At 37.3% G+C, this 22,939-nt stretch overlaps 1 pseudogene across 1 annotated transcript; it reads right to left on the minus strand.

Moving 5' to 3' along the window:
• Positions 1-22,009, minus strand: LOC308610074 (ferritin light chain-like; annotated as a pseudogene). The gene is made up of 2 exons: positions 21,981-22,009; positions 1-691 (listed from the first exon to the last, which is right to left on the minus strand). The product of its transcript is annotated as a ferritin light chain-like (transcript).
• Positions 22,010-22,939: the final 930 nt, after the last annotated feature.

The following is a 22,939-nucleotide window of genomic DNA, read 5'->3' on the forward strand; positions in this document are numbered from 1 at the left end:
TCAAATAGGCTTTTTTTTTTCCTTCTGCAAAAAGCATTATTGTTTCCATTTGGTCCAAGGCTTGGGAGAGGGCTCCAGGGCGGTTACAAAGCTGCCTAGTGGCTGCAGAGCGGGGCTTCAGGCAGAAGCTCTGACGCCAGAGGGTCTCCTCAGACGCGGCTGGACTTCAGAGACTCCTGTTTGGCTCGAGGGTGAGCCTTTCAAAGAGATACTCGCCCAGCACAGCCTGCGGACCAGCCAGCCTGCGGAGGTTGGTCAGGTGGTCTCCCATCTTCTGGATGAGTTTTACCTGCTCCTCCAGGAAGCGGCTCTCCAGGAAATCACAGAACTGGGAGTCTGCACGGGCAGGACCCAGGGCGCGCAGATCCGTTAGTGCCTGGTTCAGATTCTTCTCCCTAAGAATGGCGGCTTCCACAGCATCCTGGGTTTTACCCCACTCATCCTGAGAAGGCTTCTGCGCATCCTGGAAGAGGGCGCGGCCGCAGCACTGGTTTTGCATTTTCAAGAGGCGCTGGGCGCCCTCACACTTCTCCTCAGCCAGTTGGCGAAAAATGTGGCCCATACTGTCCAGAGTCCCATTGTTGCTGTCGAAATAGATGCTCAGAGAGAGGTAAGTGTCCACAGATGCATGTTGAACAGGCGGTGGACGGCGGCCTCCACCTCGGTGGAATAATTCTGACGAACCTGTGAACTCGTGGTTGATCAGTGATAAGGAGCTAAGCTCAAAAACTGGTGTTGGCCTGTCCTGGAGGCTGAGGATAGCTGAGTGTCTGATTCCAAAGGTTGCGAAAGGAAGAAAGGTTGGAAGGTGGTCGGGGGCTGGAGCAAGGAGCGTCCCTGGGTCTGTTCATTCCAAACACTGTTGAAGCAAAAGACAGATCTGCAGGACTGCCGAACGCACTGCCTCAAATAGGCTTTGATATAAATGAACAAGAAGTCCAAGCAAGGACAAAACTTACCCTTCCTCCCACCAAAATAGCTGGTGATACTAGAATCTAGATCTGGGAAAGGATTCTTCCATTGCTTTCTTAACATTCCAAGCCACTAGAGCAGTGGTTCTCAAAGTATGGTCACCTTGTAACTAAGCAGTACCCTATGGGGCCTTCCTAGGACAGACCCATCCCCCATATCCTCTATTGTAGTTTCTCTCTGAAGTACTCAGATAATAGTATCTCAGGCATATTTCTTGAGTTTTCAGATGCTAAAAACCACCACCCAATGGAAGAAATGAACTCCTTGATGATCATGAGCACGTAGCCCCCAGACCCTCTGGCACCTAAGGATGGATAATGTTACCTGCCTTGTGGCCTCAACATCAGCCAATCAGAGGATTGTGCACGAGCTGATCACATGCCCTGGGATGTCCCTCCCTCACCTGGCCTTTAAAAATGCTTTGCTGAAATCCTTTGGAGATTTCAGGGGTTTTGGAACACGGACCACCCCTCTCCTTGCTCGATCCTGCAATAAACCTTTCTCTTCTCCAGACTCCAACCTTTAGGTTTGTTTGGCCTCACTGTGCTTCAGACACACGAACCTGCATTCGGTAACAACCTGACCAGCTTTACCAGCGTCCCCTGATAATGTGTCAGATATTCAAGTTTTAGGGCCCTATCCCAGCCCTATGGAATCAGCAACTCTAGTGGGGCTCAGTGATCTCTGTTATAACTGGCCCTCCAGATGATTTTTATTCACCTTAAAGTTTGAAAATATCTGCATTGTCAGCTGCCAAAGCATCCACCAGCAGGTGAAGGGGAGTGACGCCTGGAAAAGATAGGGAGTAGCCAAGGCAAGTACAGCAGCATTTGCCGTGGTAGTAATGGAGAATGCCTTTTCTCCACTGGTTGGCACAGACTAGTATCTGGGAGCAGTGGCAGGGTTATTTAGGATACTTTACAATTCAATGTAGAGTGACCGCTGTCCTGGTTTGCCAGGGACTTCCCCTGTGTGAACACTTAAAATCTCATCCTGGCAAACCCCTTAGCCCTGGATTTGAAAAACTTAGGGAATAACATGAAATTTAGGGGAAACATGATCTAGGATTTGGGCAAGTCACAAGTGCTAATTAAAGCTAAGCAAGTATGGACAACATCTAGCCTTCTTTACCCCTTTGTGGGAAGGTAAATCTGATTGGGTGAAAGGACTTATTGTTAAGAAATCTTTGTAGAAACATCCCCTTCTGCTTAGTCCGCTGGTTCTCAGTTCTGGCTAGACACTGGCATCGTCTGAGGAGATTTAAAGTTATTTTATTGGTCTAGGATGACCAACAGTCAGTGTGAGGGTTTTTAAAAAGTGCTTCAGATGATTCTAATATGCAGCCAAATTTAGGTGCCACTGCTTAAGCTTTTGAACCACTGCTCCTTTTTTCACCTCATCTTCCTATGAGTTGAGGTGTGTTGTTTTTTCTTTTTCTTTTTTTAACTCTCTTATTATAAGATTTCCTGTCTTAAATAAGATTGAATGTACAGAAAATCCTGCTAGTCCATCTGGTATAGCTAGATACTTAGGATAATATCGTTAAGATATATACCATTTAAGTACTGTGACTGGCCTTTTTAACATTAACATATGCATTGAATTAGTACAATCTCTTTTGAAGTTGTCATGTTGGGGAGCTATACCTGTAATCTGCTGCCATTGCTAATTATCTGGACACCTCTTATTAGGAATTGTTTTAAAAAATCTTTAGGGATTAAAACCAAGAGTGCTGTATTATTTGTACTGGGACCACAAAAACCTCACAAAGTTTCCCCACTGTACCTTCTACCCCCATCTCTAACCCTTGGCAACTTCTAATCTGTTCTCCATCTCCACAGTTTTGTTATTTTAAGAATAATATGTAAACATAATCATGAATTACTTAATCTTCGGAGATTGGCTTTTAAAAATTTTTTCTTCAGCATCATTCCCTTGAAGTTCATTTTAATGTTTGCATATATTAATAATTTGTTCCTTATCATTGCTCGGTAGTATTCTATCATAAGATTTTATCTCAATTTGTTTCAACATTCATCCATTGAAAGACATTTGGGTAGTTGCCAGTTATTGGCTATTATAAATAAAACTGCTATGAACATTTATGTGTAAGTTTCTGTGGGAACTTAATTAAGTTTTTGTTTCTTTTGGATAAATGCTCAAGAGTACAATTACTGCATTGTAGGGTGAATCTACTTTTAGGATTAAAAGAGACTGTCAAGCTGTTTCTCAGAGTGGCTAAACCATTTTATTTTCCCACCAGTGACGTGATATAACTTTTCTACGTACTCACCAGCATTTGATGTTGTCACTATAATTTTAGTTATTCTCTGATATCTCATTATGGTCTTAATTTGCATTTCCCTAATGCTAATGATGTTGAGCATCTTTTCATGTGCTTCTTTGCCATGCGTATATTCTCTTCCATGAAATGTCTGTTCCTGTCTTCTGCCTATTTTCTAGTTGGATTTTTTTAAGTTGTTTGGAGAGTTCTTTGTATATTATAGATACAAGTCATCTGTCTCATATGGGATTTTCAAATATGTTTTCCCACTGTGTAATTTGAGTTTTCATCCACTTAAAAGGATCTTCTATGAAGCATTTTTAACTCATTTTGATGAGATCCAATTTATCAGTTTTTGCTTTTATTGATCATACTTTTGGTGTCAAGTCTAAGAATTATTCACCTAGTTCTAGATGCCAAAGATTTTCTCCTATTTTTTTTTCTAAAAATGTCCTGCTTTTACATTTAAGATTATGATCCACTTTGATTTAATTTTTGTGTAAGGTGTGGAGGTTTAGGTTAAGGTTCATTTTTTGTTTGTTTTTGTCGAGGGATGTCCAACTGTTTCAGTACCATTTTTTGAAATGTCTATTCTTCCTTGATAGCTTTTGCACTGCTGTCAAAAACAGGTTAAATGTATTTATGTCAGTCTATTTCTGGGTTCTCTATTCCATTCCATTGATCTATGTATCTACCCTCCAAAATTACTGCAAAGTCTTGAAATTGGGTGGATTAATTCCTCCCATTTTAATCTTCCTTTACAAATTGTTTTAGCTATTCTTCAGCCTCTTCTTACCATATAAATCTTAGAAAAAGCTTGTCTATATCCGCAAAAACCTTGAGGGCATTTTAAGAGTAATTGTGTTAAGCCTCTTAACTTGGGGAGAATTGACATCTTTATTATGTTGTGTTTTCTAATCCATGAACAAGGTATGTCTCCCTATTTGTTTGGGACTTTAAATTTTTTCTTCATCAGCATTTTGTAATTTTCAGTATAGAGGTCCTATAAATGTCTTATTGGGCTTGTATTTAAGTATTTATTTAGGTCAGTTGTAAATGGCATCACATATTTTAATTTAAGCTTCTACACATTAGTTATTAATATATAATGTGATAAAATTGTGTTGATCTTGTACTCTAAAACATTTACAAACTAATATTATTTCTCAAGCTTTTTGTGGATTCCTTGGTATTTTCTCCATTTAGATTATCATGTCCTCTTCAGACACAGACAGTTTTACTTTTCCTTAGGCAATATAATAGGATATATTACTCTTCAACATTCAGTAGGATATATTCCTTCCTATTCAACATAGTAGGAATAGTCCTTTTATCTTTTAAATGAACTTTTTAAAAATTTAACTTTTAAATGTATGTATTTATTTATTTTTGCTTTATTTTCTTACTAGAACCTCCAGTAATATATTTAATAAAAGTCGTGGGAGCAGATATCCGTGCCTTGTTTCTGATCTTACAGAGAATGCATTCAGTCTTTCACAGTTAAATATAATGTCGGTATAGGTTGTTTGTAGATCATCTTTATGAGTTTCAGTATGTTCCTTTTCTATTCCTAGTTTGCTTGGAGTTCTTTCTTCTTCTTTTTTTACAATCATGAATGAGATTGGATTTTGTCAAGTGCTTTCTCTGCATTATTGGATAGGATCACATGACTTTTCCCTTTAATCTATTGGATATGGTGGATAATATTGTTTGATTTTCAAATATTTAACCAACTTTGCATAACTAGAATAAATGCCACTTGGTCATGGTATATTATTCTTTTTATATATTTCTGGATTTAATTTGCTAATATTTGGCAGAGGATTTTTACAGCCAATTTCATAAAAAATATTGGTCTGTAGTTTTCTTCTTTCTATCATATCCCTGTCCGGTTTTGGTATCAAGGTAATACTGGCTTCATAAATTTAATTAGGAACTGTTCCTTCTACTTCTATTTCTTATCAAATCATGTAAAATTGGTGTTAATTCTTTATGTCTTGGGCAAAAGTGAAACATCTAAACCTGAATATTCCTTTTGGGAGTTTTTAAATGAAAAACCAGTGTTTCTAATGGTTACAGGAAAATTGAGATTATCTATTCCATCTTGGCTGAGTTTTGGTAGTTTTGAGTGTAGAAGCATTGGCCCATTTCACCTACATTTTTCAATTTATAGTGTAGACTTGTTCATAACAACTTGTCCCTTATTAACCTGCAGGATATGCCATGGTATCCCTGGTTGCATTTCTGATATCTGTGGTTTGTGCCATCCATCTTTTTATCTTTATCAGTCTTGCTAGATCTTTATTGATTAGATTGTTTATTTCCAAGAACCAGCCTTTTGTTTCATTGATTTTCCCCCCCTATTTTCCTGTTTTCAGTTTCATGGATTTCTATTTCATCTTTATTATTTCCTTCCTTCTGCTTGTTTAGTGTTTTTTCCTCTTCCCTTTTTACTGTTGTAATATAGAAAATTAGATTATTGCTTTGAAACACTTTCTTTCCCAATTTAGTGCTATAGACTTCCCTTTCAGCATTGCTTTCACTTCATTCTGCAAACTTTGATCTGTTATATCTCCATTTCCTTTTATTCTATGCATTAAAAAATATTTCCTTGCTGCTGTCTTTTTTACCCATGAGTTATTTGGAATTGTGATGTTTAGTTTTCACGTGATTGAAGACTTTCCTGTTGTCTTTCTGTTATTGATTTCTAGTCTGATTCCATTATGGCTAGAGAACATACTCTATGATTTTAATTCTTTTAAATCTGCTAATTTTTTATGAATATATAAATGAAAGAAATAAGAAAACCTCTGAGTCTTAGCATCCAACACTTAGGCACATTACAATTTAAATCTGCTAAGGTTCTTTTTATTGCCCAGTATATAGTATATGAGTGAATATTCCATGGACACTTGAATATGTATTCTGCTGTTACTGAGTGTGTTCTTTAAATGTCAGTTATATCCTATTGATTGATGATGTTTTCATTTCTTCCATATTCTTGCTGATTTTTCTCTCTGGTAGTTCTATAAATTGCTGTGCTGAAGTCTCAAATAATAATTGTGGATTTAAAATTTTCTCCTTTTACTACTTTTTTTCAGTGTTTGCTTCATGTATTTTGAAGTTCTGTTGTTTGGTGCACACACATTTTGTATCATTGGGTCATCTAGGTGGATTATTCCTGTTATCTTTATGTAATGACCCTGTTTGCCCCTAATAATTTCCTTTGCTCTGAAGTCTACTTTATCTGATATTAATATAGCCATTCCTACTTTTTCTGATTAACATTCACATGATATATCATTATCTTCCTTTTACTTTGAACTCCCTATATCATGATGTTTAAAGTAAACTTCTTATAGACAGTATATAGTTGGATCATGCTTGTGAATTTTTAATCTACTCTTCCAATCTCTGTCTTTGACTTGGTTATTTAGATCATTTACAGTTAATGTAATTATTGCTATGTTAAAGATTAGGTCTACCATTTTATTTTTTGTTTTGTCTTTTACCTTAGTTTCTCAATCCTGTGTTTCTCTTATTTTGCCTGGTGGGTTACTTAAACATTTTTTAATAAGTCCATTTTAATTTAATTTATTTATAATCATTTGTGTATACTGTTTGTATAGTTTTCTTAGTGGTTACTTTTGGCATCACAGTATACATATGTAACTTACCATAGCCTACTGGAATCAGTGTTTTATTACTTCAAGTGAAGTTCCAAAATTTTACTTCCATTTAGTCTCTTAATATTCCCCAGTTTTAAAGTATGATTTTCTGTAGTATTTCCTTTCTCTACATTGAGAACCACATCAGATGGTGTCATAATATTTGCTTTGACCATTATATAGTATTTAAGAAACTCATGAGGCTAATGATATTCTCTTATATATACCCCATTTGTTTTCACCCATTCCATTGTTCCCCTTTTCTTTCTGAAGTTCCCAGTCTTCTGTTATTGTTTTTTTTTATGTTTTCATAACATTAGGTGATATCTGGGCTTTCCAGTGCCATTGGATATGAGTTTCAGGAAACCCTGAGTCTGGCTCACTTAATGCTGCTGAGTTGGAGGGTTTGTATATGTTGGGCCTGTTGGCGCAGCAGGTGCTAGCAGATTAGACTAATGTTAATGGGACTAGTGCCACAGGAGGATGGGTTCCCATTCAGGCTATGCTGCTGCTACAGTAGATCAAGTCCCCCTCTACCCCAAGTGTGGGGCAGTGACCTGCTGCTGTCACTGCTTTGTATTAGGCTGCTTTTGCCTCAGGTGTGTGGTGGGATCCCTTGGAAGCTGTTGCTGCTGTCAATCACAAGGTTAAATTCATTTCAGAAATACTTAAGTATAAATATATAGCCTGGCTCCTGTAGGACCCCTGTAATAGTTTTTTATTGCTTTCATACAAATTACCACAAATATAGTGACTCAAAACAATGTAAATTGATTACCTTACAAGTCTGACATTGGTCTCAATTGAGTAAAGTAAAAGTGTTGGCAGGATCTACAGATGAATGGATAAAGATGTGGCACATATATACAATGGAATATTACTTAGCCATAAAAAGAAATGAAATTGAGTTATTTGTAGTGAGGTGGATTGACCTAGAGACTGTCCTACAGAGTGAAGTAAGTCAGAAAGAGAAAAACAAATACCGTATGCTAACACATATATATGGAATCTAAAAAAAAGAAAAAATGGTTATGAAGAACCTAGGGGGCAGGGCAGGAATAAAGACACAGCCATAGAGAGTGGACTTGTGGACACAGGGAGGGGGAAGGGTAATCTGGGATGAAGTGAGAGAGTGGCATGGACATATATACACTACCAAATGTAAAATAGATAGCTAGTGGGAAGCAGCCGCAAAGCACAGGGAGATCAGCTCTGTGCTTTGTGTCCACATACAGGGGTGCGATCGGGAATGGAGGGTGGTAGGGAGATGCAAGAGGGAGGAGATATGGGGATATATGTATACGTATAGCTGATTCACTTTGTTATGAAGCAGAAACTAACACACCATTGTAAATCAGTTATACTCCAGTATAGATGGTTAAAAAAGAAAAAAAAAGTGTTGGCAGAGCTACATTCTTTTCTGGAGGCTCTTAGGGGTGTTTCTGTTCCCTGGACTTTATCCGCTTCCAGCGGTCACTTGTAGTCCTTGACTCAGAGTCCCCTTTCTCCACCTACAAAACCCAAAATGTTGAATCTCTCTGATTCTGCTTCTATTAGGACATCTCTCTCTTTCTCTTTCTACAGTTGGGAATGGTTTTCTACTTTTAAGGACTCATGCAATTAGATTTGTTCCATGAGGTAATCCAGGATAATCTTTCTATCTCAAGGTCTATAACTTCAGTCATATCTGCAAAGTCCTCTTCACCATGTAAGGTAACATATTAATAGGTTCTAGAGATTAGAGTGAGGGCATTTTTAGGAGACATTATGCTCCCTACCACACCCTTAACAAGTGACCTTGAGAAAATGACTGAGATTTTTAAAGCCTTACTTTCCTCAAACATAAAATGGAAAGAAAGCTAACTAGTTAACATCATGAAAGTGAAACAGTATATATGAAATCAACTAATTCAAAAAATAAGATTTCTTCTTTTTCTTTATGATTTACATGATTCTCAGAGTTCAGTTACTTGAAGAGTTACTTTTTTTTAAACAGAACTAAGGAATTTCAGGGTTCAGGTGCTGTAAGATTGTCTGAATTATCTGAGTAACAATTAGCTAAGCACAGGTGTAAAGCATTTGATTTACTCCCTGGTTTTCTTTATCTTCTCATCCCAGTAAATGCATATCCCTTTTCTAGCTCCAGCCAGTAGAGTCAGAGCTCGTTTTACTGTTTAACTAAAGTTCAATTTAAATTCTCTCTACATCTCCAGATTCTCGGCCCTGGTTGCATATTATAATCACCTGGGGAGATTTCAAGGACTACTGATGCCAAATTTCTACCTATCATGGATATTTGAGGAGGGACCTGGAATGAAATGCTCTAGCTTATGGTTTTTGGAACCAAATCATAGTCTACACTGAGCCAAATTATTTGCAAGATCACCTCTAAAAAGGAATTTATCTGTGGTGACTAATGCTCTTCCTTTGTCAGTATGCTTGATTTGTCCCTCTTTGGGGGAAAAAAAAAGGGGGAAAAAAACCCCAGCAGTTGTGCTCCCTGAATTATAACCTGATGCTGTGGAATTAGTGTTGGCTTAGAGCGCACATCTTCGGATACCCATTCTCTCTCCTGCTTCCTTGCATGAACTTATATCCTTGGGCAGTGTTTCATCCACCACCCTCTTTTGCTTCTAATCTTAGCAAGTAAAGTCTCCCCTTAATGAAATAGCATTTCATGAGGCTTACTGGGAGCATAGGTCTGTTCCAGACCTATCCTATGTTAGCTAAAGCAGATATAAGTGATGTATTTTTGGCATTCATCCTTGTGGGTTGGAAAGAGAAGACAGAATTTTATCTTTAGGTGTCATCTGACTGGACAAATGGGCTCTTTCCCTCTGCTGCCTACCATGTAAAAACCTGAGGGTGTTACCTCTAGACGGTATCTTCTAGTTATCAAAATAGTTCAGATAAGTCAAATTTCTCAGTAAAAGATGACAAAACTATGGCTTAGGTGGTTAATTTTCTATGTCAATTTGTCTGGGCCACCATGCCCAGTTATTTGGTCAGATATTATTCTGGATATTTCTGTGATGGTGTTTTCGTGTTTTTTACAATTTTATTTATTTATTTATTTATTTATTTATTTATTTATTTATTTATTTATATTTTTGGCTGCGTTGGGTCTTCATTGTCACACGTGGGCTTTCTCTATTTGCAGCAAGCGAGGGCTACTCTTTGTTGTGGTGTGCAGGCTTCTCATTGCGGTGGCTTCTCTTGTTGCAGAGCATGGGCTCTAGGTGCACGGGCTCAGTAGCTATGGTGCACGGGCTTATTTGCTCCACGGCACATGGGATCTTCCCAGACCAGGGCTCAAACCTGTGTCCCCTGCATTTGCAGGCGGATTCTTAACCACTGCGCCACCAGGGTAGTCTCTGTGATGGTGTTTTTGGATGAAATTCATATTTAAATTGGTGTTGGACTTTGAGTACAGCAGATTATCCTCCATAGTATGGGTGCGCCTCATCCAATCAGTTGAAGCTCTTAATAAAACAAAGACTGACCTCCCTGTCGCAAAAAGGAATTCTACCAGAAGACTTACAGAAATTGAACTGCAACTCTTCCTAGAGTCTCTAGACAGCCTAACCTGCAGATTTTGAATTGACCAAGCCTCTATTATTGTGTGAACCAATTCTTTAAAGTCTCTCTCTCTCTCTTTCTATCTTTATATAGATATGGATATAGATCTAGGTATCAATATTGATATCTATATCTATCAATATATATGGGCACATTGTATACACATGCTGTTGGTTCTGTTTTTCTGGAGAAGCTTGACTAATATAGTGGCCCATATAAATAAAAGGATGAACCCAAGTTCACCCAGGTAGAAAGTAGTACAATGAGAACTGGAACTTAAGGCCTCATGACTCATTCAGCTGTGAACACTGACCCAGAACTGGGGTCCGCAAACTCTGGCCCACTGATCAGATCTCGCTTGACTCCTGGTTTTGTACATAACATTTTGCTTGAACACACCCACACCCATTCATTAACGTATGGTGCATGGCTGTTTCTGTGCTACAGCAGCAGATAGGCAGTTGCAACGGAGAGGTATGGTACACAAAATCCAAAATATTTACTATCTGACCCTTTACAGAAAAGATCTGCTGACCCTTGCTCTAGGATGCCATCTGATTTCTGATAACACAGAGGAGAATAATTCATGCACATTGGGGTTGATTGTTAATCTCCTGTCCTCCTTAGGTCAAAGATCTCTTAAATGCTCACCCTTGCAATAGCCAGCTTGGGGAGCATTGTCTGAGGATGCAGAAATATTTCTTGCCAGGTCTTTCCAATCCACACTGCTCCCTGACTATGGTTCTTAAAACCTATTTTAAAAAAAATTTTTATTGGAATATAGTTGATTTACAGTGTTGTGTTAATTTCACGTGTACAGCAAAGTGAATCCGTTATACATATACATATATCCACTTTTATTTTTTTTTAGAGTCATTTCCAATAGCCCGTTACAGAGTATTGAGTGGAGTTCCCTGTGCTAATAAGAAGAGCAGGTTCTTATTAGTTATCTATTTTATGTATAGCAATGTGTATATTTCAGCCCCAATCTCCCAATTTAGCCTCCCCACCACAATCCCCTGGTAACCCTAAGTTTGTTTTCTACATCCCTGCCTCTACTTCTAAAACCTGTCTATTTTAACCAACTACCACTCATTGCTTACTGTCTCTGGCTTCATGTACTTCATAATAAATCTACCTCTTGTTCAATCCTGGATGACATGTTCCAAAGACTGAGATCATATCTTATTCTACATAACTTGTGCTTGATATTGTCTAACTTGGGGTCTTTATCTATGTCCCAAAGAAGACAGTCACACTCTGTCTTCTAGTACTACTAATAATACCACATTTTATGGCATGAATTTGACCCAATGCACTGAACTATCCCTTTAGAAACTGTATGCAACCTGTCACTGGGTTTTAGCACCGGGATAGAGCTGAAATTAGTGTTCATATTTAAACAAATCTACTTGACCAGAAACTTTTTGTCTCACCATTTATTTTATTACACAAGTAACTTCTCTCTTTGCATCTATGATGTAAATATTTTTAATTTCCTAAATTATCTGAAAAATTATTTAGAGCTTCCATTTCAGTAGGCATTGGAATTGCTGTGTTATGACTATTTCATTATTTTATTTCCAAATGTTAAATTAGGCTTCAAGCTTTGGCCAAGAGTAGACAGGAAAGGGTTTTAAAAGAAATGAAGAATGGGAAAGACTTCTGATGCAACGGAGACTTAATAAAGATTTGCTTTTGAATCAAGAATTTATAATAAAGGTTTGATTTTGAATCAATAAGTTATGTCATTGCAAAATAGCTCCCTGGTAAAATTCCATTCTTTTGTAATCATTAAGTACAGAAATTAACCATCAAAACATGCAGTGATCTTTTTCATTTTCTAAAAACAAACCTATATCTAGATGAGAGGAGAATTCATTTCATAACTCAGGCTCTGGACTTACGACTCCAAGTCCTGTTTTCTTTCAACCATGCCTGCTAAGTTTCTGTCTAACTTCTTGAGCATGAGGTAATGGCTTCAGCTTTCATCTCCTTACTCAGTATATAGCTTGGTGACTAAGAGTAAGGGATCTAAACCTTGAGAACTTGGGTTCCAATCTTGACTCTAAAATTTACTTGTTGAGTACTCTTGAGCATGTTATCTGTTTTTGCCTCAGTTTTCTCATCTATAATATAGAGATAACATTACTTCTCTCAGCGAGTTGCTATGAGGGTTAAAAGAGAAAATTCATACAATGCAAGAATTTATCAGTTCTTGGAACACAATAAATACCGAAAAGAAATGTTAGCCATTATCAAGGGCCCCTCATTTTATGGATAATATAGATTAGTTTATATAGGTCTAATATTTACATATACATAACTATTTTGTACCTATATGTGTGTATACGTTCTTCTTAGAAATTGAGCAGTCAACATTCACATCTAAAAGTATGTGCTCTGTGAAATGTAGATCTCCTGTGTACAGACACAGTGCTGTAGTTATCTATTGCTACATAATAAAGAAGTCCAAACTTAGTGGTGAAATAAACAAAAATTTTAATATGTGCCCAGATTCTGTGGGTCAGCAATTCAAACAGCACGCAGAGGAGATGGCTTGTCTCTACTCTGTGACTGATGTCTGAAACCTCAGCTCATGGGGATTCAAATGGCTGGGGCTGCAATCATCTAGATAATTTTAATTCACATGTCTGGCCCTTGAGATGGGATGACTTGAAGACTGGGCCCAACAAAGACTGTTGCCTGGAGTGCCTATAGATGGCTGCCCATGTGGCTTGGACTTCTCATAACGTGGTAGTTAGGATTCAAGATAGAGTATCCCAAGAATGAGCGTTCAGGGTTGAAGCATTCCAGGAGAATCATGCAAAAGCTGCATGACCTTTTATGACCTAGTCTTAGATGTTACATAGCATCACTTTATACTATTGCAGGCGTTGGAGACGTTTTTCCATAAAGTGTCAGACGGTCAATATTTTAGGCTTTACACGCCATACAGTCTCTTTTGCAACTACTTAGCTCCGCTGCTGTGATGTGAAAACAGACACAAACAATACATATACTAAGGAACATGGCTGTGTTCCAATAAAGCTTCATTTATAAAAGCCGGTAGCGGCCTAGATTTGGCCCAGCAGCCATAATTTACTGACCCCTGCTCTACTGTTTGAAGCCATGGAAAGCCTGCCCAAATTCAAGGGGAAATGCCCACATCTGGATGTGAAGAATGGCAACGAATCTGAGACCCTGTATTAAAACCACTACATATGGGATACTTAGAAGAAGATCTGTCTGCATACCTTGTTTCTCCCATGTATGGTGGATATGAGGTATTGGCACATGTTACATCTCTGTAAGCCTGGGTCAAGGTCAAAGTTGGAATCTGAACTCAATGACCTTGATTTCTGGAAGAATTGGTAACTCTACTTATGATATCCTTACACTCCTTACCCATATAAATACACCACAAAAGATAGATTTCAAGTAAACAGTTGCTTTATGGCAGCTTTTTATTATGTCTCCATTGACTGAATTATTCCATTTTGGTTAGAAACAAGAGTTTTGTTTCTTTCCTAAAGAGATCTGCAACTTTTCAGATGTGGCATTTCGTTCTAATGAGAGGATGATGTAGGTTTTTATAAACGGAAAAAGCAGGGCAGGCTGAGTTCACTCAGATCATACCAATGCTTACAGGAATAACCAAAACTGGAGCACAGGCTTCCAGGTTTTCCCGTCCTGTGCTCTTTCCGGTAGGTGCCATTGTCTGCTGGGCCTGGCAGTAATAAATTTTGACCTTTACCTCTCTACACTCTTGTGAAGTGGTTTTGGGCTTTGTTAGCTTTCTTATGAGTTTGTACTAAATTGTGTCCATAAAGTAGGCTGAATTCCTCAGGGAAGGATGATAGCTGTTACTGTGTTATTACTGCAAGTGTTGTGTTGGTTACTTCTTTTTCTTTTCTTTTGTCCAGTTGTATCCTGAACTTAAAAGTTATATTATCTGAAATGAACGATGTGCATCTGGTGGAAAACATTAATTTAAGGGATGAAAATTCCTGATGATTGCTTCAGTCAACCCTTAATACACACTGAGCTTCATTAGTAAATAGACAACTCTCAGACCTTTCCCTTGGAAGAGGTCGCATAATCAGGCTTTGTGTTGATTTCGCATTCTGTTCGTTAGAGACAGAACAAAGTAGAATAATTGGCTGGTACAGGGAAAGCAGAAAGAACTTTCTTCTATTTTGGTGATGCATCCCGTAATAAGGGTTGAAAATGAGACTGGAGGTAAAAACGTGAAACTCAGAAGAGCAAAGGAGAGAGGATATTGTTTCTTTGAAAATATTCTTTCAGTGTTGGCCCAGATGAAATATGAAGCTGAGGAAATTTTTTTTTAAATGATGATTTTTGTGTTAACAATGTGAGTGTGGAATTAGTAAGAATCAGAAAGCAAGCATCCTTTCCCACCAAGGACTTGGGAGCAAGTGAAACCATAAATACTCCCGGTTCTTGGAAACCCTTTTGGAGCAGTAATCAGAGAAGGGTAAAGGCAAAGCCTCAGAGCAGAGGTGTTCAGAGCAAAGGGATAGGAGGAGAACAAAAGGAGAGTGGATATTTTTAGAGCTGTCATTTTGAAATTTACCTGCTTCTGATTCAGTGCTGCTTTGCTACTGTGTTGATCCCGTGGAAATCCTCAAAGCAGGAGCAGCCCTATTTTAAAATAATAAGGTTAGAGCAAGTGACTTGAATCCAGGTCTCTTTAGCTCAAGAGCACAGAGGAGAGTGTGAGGAAGGAGTGAGGCCACAAGGAATTGTTCACTGGGTACATTTTCCCCAAACCTCACTAACTGGGAGAAACTGACCACTGGATTATGTGGCTTGAAGGAAAGCAAAAATGTTGAAAGCAAAGAGTGTGGAGCTTGTTTAGAAAGCAGGCTCTATCATTTGGTCACCTGCTGATGATAATAGCATTGGCTGAGTCCTGACCATTTACAATGAAGGCACTTCTGTAGGTCATAAGTTCCAGGAGAGCCAGAACTGAGTATGTCTGTTTCAGCATTTAGCATGGTTTAGCATCTTAGAGCCCGGTACATTATTGGCATATAGTAGACTTAAAAATGAATATTTGTGGATTGTCTGAATGAGTGGATGGATGTGTGTGATTCATATCCTATTTGCAGGTCCTATGCCCTACAGTGGATTTTCAGTGTCAGATTGGGACCGTATTTATGATGGGGATTGACATTGTTCCCTATCTAATGGATAAAGATTACACATCAAAGGACTTTACACTGACATCCCAAAAACCTCATAGGAATTACTTAACAAAAAATTAAATTGGATTCTGTATAATTTCTAATTTATAAGCTGGCTAGACCACTGGTATTTCTGCCAGTCCTCTGGTAGTTCCGATGATGTCCCCATGATGACCCAGGCATAATCAGAATGGCTTTAGGATTTGGGAGCCAAAATGTTCCTCAGTATTTACTGCTTTGCTAGTCCATTTAAGAAAATGGACTATTGAAAAAATAGCTTCAGACACAATATGGCATTTTATGATTTAGCATAAAATCTGAGAAATATAGAGGTTATCTGAAGCCTGCAGTGGTAAAGTTCCCTCTGCTATTGAAGTTATTGTCTTTAAATAAAGATTCTACATCAGTAATGCTATATATATATATTTTTTTCTGATATTCAGGTTAATTTCTTATTCTCTATAAGGAAGTAATTAGTTGGTTGGTATGAGAGATAGTGTGGCTTCCAAAAGTGAAAAGTATTATTTTGTTGTAATTTCCAGCTACCTAAGGATGGGAGAGGCCCAGGACACTGCAATCAGTATATTATGTGGAGCAGGTTATATTGTGGTTTATTTATGACCTTTTACATGTTTATTTTCTATGCAATTTTGTGTGCTCCTTTTTGAGTTTTGGTAGATAAGTGTTTTGTAACTTCAGAATACTTGAAGTTATATATATATATATATGACTTATATATATATATATATATATATATATATATATATATATATATATATATATATATATATATCATAGTAGTTAAAGCCGTGGACAGTGTACTAGTCTACCTAGGTTCAAATTCTGGCTTTACCCTATGACTTCCCTGTGGCTTCCTCTGCTCACCGATTTAAAAGGAGTATAATAAGACTGCTGTGGTGAGTTATATACTAAGTGCTATTTAAGCATTTGCTATAATGATTATGTTACTCGAAAGCAAGGAACTTGCCCCTTGATTCTCTCTGTATTCCTAGTGCTTAAGAATTCCTAGTGCTTTCCTAGTGCATTGTCTTAGGATAGAGATAGCTCAGTATAGTTCTTCTCACTATAAAGTACTGTTACATTGAAAGTCTTTGCTTGTGTACTAATAATCTATGACATATCTGCTGAGGACAAGGAAAGGAATAGTTTTAAAACTGCAATGGATAACAAAAGATTGTATGATGTAATGCCTTTATTATGTAATTATAAAACTAACAAATGATCATGGTAGAAAATTTGAAAAACTCCTAGACAAAATAGAGATCAATAAAATTTGGAGTAGCGTTCAGAGTGTAGAGTTGTCCATGAATATTAGTGCTTTCACATTTTCCAGGACTTTAAGTAGACTCTGCTTCTTAAGAGTCTATTCATGATATTTTATTTTAATGATGTTTTCATCATGGGGACACACACACACACACACACAGAAATCTGTTAAAAAAAAAGAAAGACATGTAAATCACTGATGTTTCAGATAGCCACATGAAATAAAGTGAGAAAGGTCAACAAGCTGAAAGAATGTGGAGTAGCATCTCCTTAATTGCTTACATAATTCTGATAATTACCTCTCTGTGGATAATGTAATTAATGGGGAATCTAATTCAAGGAAAATGTATGAACTTCAAGCCTTCTCGAAGCCAAGTATTTCTTTCCACAAAAGTTTAATTTCCACGGCCGTGCTTCCTTATTACCTGACAGGGAAAGTGTATTGTATGGCAAAGGATCTTCCCGAAGGAGGGTGCTTCCCACACTGATCGTCATAAATGACTTCGGAATTATTGTTGCTATATTACCAAAATCTTAAACTAGGGTATTTTTGACAAATGTGGTCCTTAGTTAATTTTTAGAGCTACAAACTCTCAGATGGCTCTGCAATAACAATTGACTGGCTGTTCTTCAGGTTGATCACAATATGTTAATGACCTTGAGGTACCACTAAAAAGCAGGAAGGTGTGAGTCTTCCTTTGGTTCCAGAGTGAAATGCGAGTTGGAGTTGGAGTTGGAAAAGAGGCCGACAACCAAGTGATAGAGAAGGAAATGTGAGGTCATTAGTGAAAAACCAGGTTTAAGTTAAGGTGAAGAGGCATGAGGAAATGGTCAGCTGTTACAGTATTACAAAGATCATGAAGAAGCATATCTATCCATGAATGTGGTTTGTATTGCAATCTGCTGAAAAAGAGACAAATATCCTGGCGCCTTCATGGAGATTATTTTTATTGATTCTGATAATAGATTATTGTTGAAAAGGGCCTCCTATAAATTATAACCATGCAAAGGCAGCAAGATAATTTGTTTTTTCTTTATGTATGTGTTTCTCATTCCTACTCACTTCTCTCTTAGGGGAAGAGAAAATCACAAAACACAAAAATGTCAAATCTCAGCTATTCATTTTCAAAATAATTTTTTTTCCAAATTCCAAAGGAGGCAATAGGTTAACTTTTAAGATTTGTAAGGCTCAAAAAACTAGATTTTTACAAAGTGTAGCCAAATTTTGTTCCATAAGTAGTAGCTTTGGAAAGAATATGTGATGATGCAAAGTTGGAAAAAGCTGGTTTTTCTTCCGTAAATGACTTCACCGTGTGGGAGAAGAGGCAGAGAAGAAATCAAAGTAATTAAACATGGGGTGAGTTTTTCTGATAGGGGACTCTAGTGCTTTCAAATAGACTAGATAATCCTCGGGATAATCTGAGGGTAGAACAGACCAGTGCCTCATTTCCAATCTGGTACCCTGGAAGAAAACAGTGTATTTCCTTTGAGGTCTTGAGAGGTTTTTCTTCTTCTTTGTTTTGTTTTTGGTTCATTTTGTAATCAACTTTATTAAGGTATCATTTACACACAATAAAATGCAGACATGTTTAGTCAACGGTTCAATGACTTTTAATTAATGTACACATTTGTATAACTACCACCCCCATAAGATCGATAACAATTCTAAAACCCTAGAAAGTTTCCTCCTAGGCTTTTGCAAAAGTATCCCCATCTCCCACCCCAAGGCAACCACGGATCTGATTTTTATCTTTAGAGATGAATTTTGCCCAGTTTAGAATTTCATGTAAGTTGAATAATATGGTAGGTGCCCTTTTGATCTGGCTTCACTTGCTCAGCATATGGTTTTTGAGATTCATTCATGTTGGGATGTTTTAAAACCAGGACTTTAGCCTGGGTGGCTGATGTTGTCTGAAGGCACCTATAGGTACATCTGAGTCTCTGGCATTGTCACTGTCTGTTCTTGGCTCAGTATTTTCAACTTTACTAAGAAGCACAAGGTTGAAGTAAGGAAGATCATTGTCAGTATAATGGAGGTGAAGTGGGTTCTGTTATATAATATTCTCAGCATAAATTGACCTGCTTGGAATCATTGTGTTGATAATCGACAAGGATACTCTTCCTCCAAAAAACTTGATACTATAAAACTTCTAAAGGATGCTGTCCTAGGACTCTTTTAGTTTTTAATTTTTGGGAAACATTTCTGGAAAATTGAAATGCTCACAACCTGAAAGAAGCAATTATTCACCTGAAGGCTAACTCTGCTAAAGTTGAGTTGTCCGACCTTTACATGCTGATAGAACCCAAATAGCCTTGCAAAACAATGCTCTCTTATTGGATATAAGCATATAGATTATTTAAGACGGACGTGTATATGCAGTAAAGTGAAAAAACAAAGAATCTTTGAGTTTTCCTTGCTGTTTTTTTTTATTTTTTCATTTACGCTTCTATATCATATGCTAATAGTTTAGGGTAACCTCAGGTTAGTTTTAGGTCCACTCTTTACGTAAATGTTGATGTACTCCATACGCAACTTTTTTCTACCTTCCTTCTTTTCTTCCATCTTTCCTTTCTAACTTCTTATAATCCATTCTACTTAATCCTGCATTTGTTGAGGTGGCAAGTACTGTAGGAAAATTGAAAGCAGTGTGAAATTTTGCTGTTCAGAATGCATGTTGACCAAATTCTATATTGAGAAAAGGTCTGAATTTACCCACAGTAACCGTTTCTCAGCGTCTCTGAATAAAGGCCATAGAAACTGGGCTCTATATAATATCCTGACAGGTATGTAGAATTCATAGCAATTGCCCTCAAAGAGCTTACCTAGCATAGATGCATATGAATGCATTTAATGATTGCTTTATTGGCAGCAGTGCCAACATACACAGTCTATTTTGTTTTATATCATTATCATTACCTGCTGTTTACCACTGTATACATTGCTAATGGTGTGGTTTCTATAGCTTGTGAATTTCACGGCCCAATATTATGTAATTTATTGCACACTTTAGTGTAGAAGATGGAGACTCCATAAATTTTCGTGTGCTCTTTGCCCCTTTGGAATGTATTACACTGAGATCAGGCAAAGTAATAAATTTATTTCAAATGTGCGTGATAGCTAAACATCAATTAGGACTTGATGGGAAATATTTCTTCTTCCAGCAACATAACAGTTTTTAAAGACTAAGCCATTGAACGTGGAGTTCCTGAACATGGGATTCAGTTCACTGGGATCCCTCCTTAGAAAAATAAAGGAAAACTTGAATTGGATATGTGTGGCTTATTCAAGTAGTAACTAATCAGCTACATCTTTGATAACTTAATTTGTCACAATGGTTTGGTATTTTATTAACTCCCTTCCCCTTCTTCCCCTGACTCTCACGAGAATGGATCATGAGTATCTTAAAACATACTAAGTCGTCTTCCATCCCTGTTAATCTAACTACAAAAACACACTTCCCTTATCCAATGTAACATACCGTCTTTTAGAGTAGCTGTGGTTTTAATTCACTACAAAATTAAAACCAGCAAAGAGAAACATTTTCAAGGAGCCACCACATTGTAGAGCTTTAGAAAGAAGACTTTAGAATTAAGGGCAACTATATCATTTTATAGCTAAAGCACCTGAGACCTAAAGTAGGAAGGTAACCATCGAGGTCAGGGAAAGGGGTTGAAGAGCAGGTTTCAAGCTGAGAAAGAGTCTACAGGGACTCAATCTGAGCAGGTCAAAAACTGAAATGAGACCACGAATGTTCTGGGAAGGGTGGCACCTGGCCTCAAGTGTGGGATTCAGACAGGGAATGGGCCCCAGGGGAACTGAGCTTCTGCAGTAGGCAGAGAAGTCCACCTCATCTCTGGAAAGTGCCACTGACATCAGGGAGTTGAGGGGAAAGAGCAATGAATTCCAGTCCACCTGAGAAAGCAGGCCAATCTGATTAACTCTGAATTTAGGCTTATTTCAGATACTCCTTGAGAAAGAACTTGGACAAGAGCAAGTCCCACACAGCCTCTTTAAATCCATGTCCAGTATGTTCTGGTGGAGCTGCTTAAACCCTCCAAGTGACTCCAGTATTTTAATTTCACGTTATATTTAATTCCGACCGTTCTATGATTGATTATTTAATGGGCAAATAGGTAGGGTCACAAAAGAGTGTGAATGTATTTTACAGGATGAGGATGGGCGGAGTGGAGCAGTCTGGAATAGGACACCAATAAAAAGGGATCTTGGTAAATAAGAACGTCTATTAGAAATGGAGAGGAATTTGCAAGGAAATTAGTGCCTGACACCACGCCCTTCTCTCTGCATGTTTAGAAGCTAGTTTCTCATTTTATTTTCATGGGAGATGTCCCTGTGATGAATTGTCTTTTACCTCCACACTATTTATCACGTGACATATTGTGAAGTTTGTGTGAGAGAAAGTAAGTATTAGCATTTGTCTTGGAAGCAGCTATAAACATTTCCTGGAACAATCTAGGGTAGAAGGAAAAGGAAAGGAAGGTGGAAACAAAGGAGAAAGACAGCTAATGCTGCTGGAGTCTCTCGCTGGGATTTGTGGTGTCTCTTTTTGAAACTAAGTACAGAAAGTCAGAACTTGACCGATTGTTTCTTGATCACGGTTTGTTTTCATTTTTGTTTTTTTCTTGCTCTCTCATCAGTTATTCCAGCCAGTGCTATGTCATTTTCAGTTTCATTAAGCATGCCTGTCTTGTTTCCATTTGCATTATTCATGCAAACGTTGATTGAACTGATGACCCCGAGTTATCACGGAAACATTAGATACACCAGTGGATACATTTCTTAATTTTAGAAAAAAATTACCAAGTGAAGGTTAAAATAACTCCTCTTAAATTTGTCATTTAAAAAAAACTTCTCCTAACATACAATACCTCATTGCCTAATAATGCCAGATAAGTGAAGAATACCTATGTATTCATGAATGCAGGCTAGTCTGTATATTTTTTGGCAGGTATGACCATTACCGAGGGTAACGGCCTGGTTTGCTAGCCATGTCCTGTCTCCTAGAAAGTTGTAGTTTCTGTTGTCTTTCAGTTGGTCCATTGGATATCAGAGGTGAATTTATAAAACTATACTTCCCTTTACACTTACTTTGTTTTGTTTTGTTTTTTACTTGAAGTATAGTTGATTGACAGTGTTGTGTTTCAGGTGTACAGCCAAGTGATTCAGATATATATATATATATATATATATATATATATATATATATATATATATATATTTCTTTTTCAGATCCTTTTCCACTATAGGTTATTACAAGGTATTGAATATAGTTGCCTGTGCTATAGAGTAGGACCTCGTAGTTTATCTACTTTATATACAGTGTACACTTACTTTGTGTGATCCAGGCTGGTCAGACCACATAATTATTTTCACTTCTGATATAATTTTTTCAGGTTCAACCTCAAATCTTTGATAAGAAGATATTTTAAACTAAGTTTAGCATGTGTGTGCTCTAAATCCAACAGTAGTTATTAGAGATATGGTTTTGCACTAGGTATTCCTCTCTTTTTTGTTCTTGGCCAACCAATTGAAAATTAGCTTTTATTTTCTGGTTGGTTTGCTAGATGTTTATGACTATAATAAAAGTCTTAAATTTTGTCTCATATCTTAAAACACAATCTGAATTAGCAATGGATATTGTGCTATACATAGGGGCTGTGATATAAATATAGTTTCTAACTTCAAAAACATATAACCTAGAAGGGAACACAGACACATATGCAGCAATTATGGCAACTGCATTTGTTTACTAAGTGAAGTAGTACTGAGATGGATAAAGTGCTAGCAAGCCTTGAACAGACAAATCAGCTTCAAAAATAGATGTGCAGTTCTTTAAAAATATTTTTAACATTTTTCCAGCTACATGTAGAATATAACAGCATAAAAACGGTATGGGTTTTATTTTAAGTAATTAAGCATT

The sequence above is a fragment of the Mesoplodon bidens genome (genome assembly GCF_964165515.1).
Source record: "Mesoplodon bidens genome assembly, contig: HAP1_SCAFFOLD_345, whole genome shotgun sequence".
Taxonomy (NCBI): Eukaryota; Metazoa; Chordata; class Mammalia; order Artiodactyla; family Ziphiidae; genus Mesoplodon; species Mesoplodon bidens.